Source organism: Solanum lycopersicum, chromosome 5, assembly GCF_036512215.1.
Source record: "Solanum lycopersicum chromosome 5, SLM_r2.1".
NCBI classification, from domain to species: Eukaryota; Viridiplantae; Streptophyta; class Magnoliopsida; order Solanales; family Solanaceae; genus Solanum; species Solanum lycopersicum.
Genome location: NC_090804.1, coordinates 22,679,729 through 22,682,012, shown reverse-complemented (window position 1 = coordinate 22,682,012; position 2,284 = coordinate 22,679,729).

Here is a 2,284-nt window from a genome sequence, read left to right as displayed (position 1 = left end):
AGAAACATTCTTTTTTAAACAGATGAAATACTTTTTTTAAGTTTATTTTAAAAGTATTTTTCTTTTTGAAATTGACAACTTTTTGATTTTATTACTTACATGACATGTTAAAATTTTAGTGCACTATACATTTTTTATTTTAGAGAATAAAACTTCAATATTTTTTTACCTTTTGGAATTCCTTTTGAGAAAAATTTAAATTTTTTTTAGTTATTTCTTCATCTAATAATAGTTGTTCAATATATTTTTTTGAGTGTCCAATAATATGCTTCCACTTTATGTAATCAATGAATAATGTTAAACTTAGTTCATAATTTATCCTTATCATCAAATATATATATATATATATATATATTTCTATTATATTTTTCAAAAATATTGTATTTATTATATCACTCCTTCTATCCAACAATGATTGTCCACTATTGACTGACAGATATTTCAAGGAACAATAAACAATAGGGGTAATATTACCCCTCGATTTCGAGTTAATACCTCAGATGGTCACTCAACTATGCACTCTTCTCTCAGAAAGTCACTCAACTTTCAATTTTCACTCAAAAGTCACTCAACTATGCACTTCTTTTTCAGAGAGTCACTCAACTTTGAATTTTAACTCAAAAGTCACTCAACTATCCATTCTTTCCTCAGAAAGTCACTCAATCTATTAAATTATTTTTTTAACTAAAATTTGTTGATATTAATTATTTATATAACAAATAAAAAAATTTTAAAAATAAAAATACTATTTAAACAATTTTGTGATCCACCCACGTAACCCGATCCATTAAAAAACATGATATGACCCATTTTATTTTATCTTTAATCCTAATTCAAGGTTTAAAGAGAGGGATTAATTTAGGATTAAAGATAAAATAAAATGGGTCATATCATATTTTTTAATGGGTCGGATTAGGTGGGTGGATCACTAAATGATTTAATTTATTTTTTAAAATTTTTGGTTTGTTATATAAATAATTAATATCAATAAATATTAATTAAAAAATAATTTAATAGATTGAGTGACTTTCTGAGGAAATAGTGGATAGTTGAGTGACTTTTGAGTTAAAGTTTAAAGTTGAGTGACTTTCTGAGAAAGAAGTGCATAGTTGAGTGACTTTTGAGTGAAAATTGAATGTTGAGTGGCTTTCTGAGAGAAGAGTGCATAGTTGAGTGACTATCTGAGGTATTAACTCCTTTATTTCAAAATAATTGAATTGTTGAGATCTTTGCCAAAAATATTTGTCAAATAATGATAAATTATATGGACAAACACTATTTGTCAATTTTTTTTTCAAATATTAGTTGAAAAATTTATGGCCAAACGGGAATGTTCTTTCAATTTTACCATTCATCAGTTAGTATTAAAATTAGTTATTAATTAATTTTTAATTATTTTAATCATAAATTTGACAAGACTCCCTCCGTCCACAATTGTTTGTCATGTTAACGTCATGCACAACCTTCAAGAAAAATTTGATACAAGGTATAATTTGACTAATATAACTCTATTATATCAAGAATATTAAAAGTCTACGTAACTTTTCAATTGAACTACAGTATCATTAAGGACAAATTTGGAAAAAAGTGACTAATTGTTTCTTGATTATTTAAATAGACAATTAATCTTCGATATCTATTTTTAGTATACCTGTCAAACAATTGTGGACGGGAAAAGTAATTAATAAGGTAAAAATGGAAAGTGATATCTAATTTATATTTTAATCTTCTTTTCTTAAAGGGTGTGAAACACTTCAACAATTTAATTAATTTAAAATAAAGGGGATACTAAATTATCCTGTGACTTTATTAAATTTAATGTTTTAAAAAATGTGTTATATGATGATAATATTTAATTATAAGGATAAAATAGAAACAATAGATAAATTATCTCTCAATTTTTTAAATTTAATTAATAGTATTGAACGATTACTTTTAGTATAATAAACGATTATTAAGCAAAAGAATAAAAATGATATAGTAAATTATTTTTCTACTTATAATTTCTTTAAAAAAATTATAAAATTAATAATAGACAAATATTGTCTGATCAAGGGAGCAATAAATAAAAGGGATATGTGGATGGGATTAAATGGAAGAGAAGTAAAGCTTTGAGATGACTACTATTAGATGTAAGATAGGAAGATGAGATTTTTATTATGAGGCAGTTGTCATCATTTATTGTCCCTTTTAGTTTCTGTTGAAAATTTGCAGGACTAATAAATTTTTTGAGCCTGCGCCGGTCCCAATACGTTACTATACACTTTGAAAAAACGATTTGTGA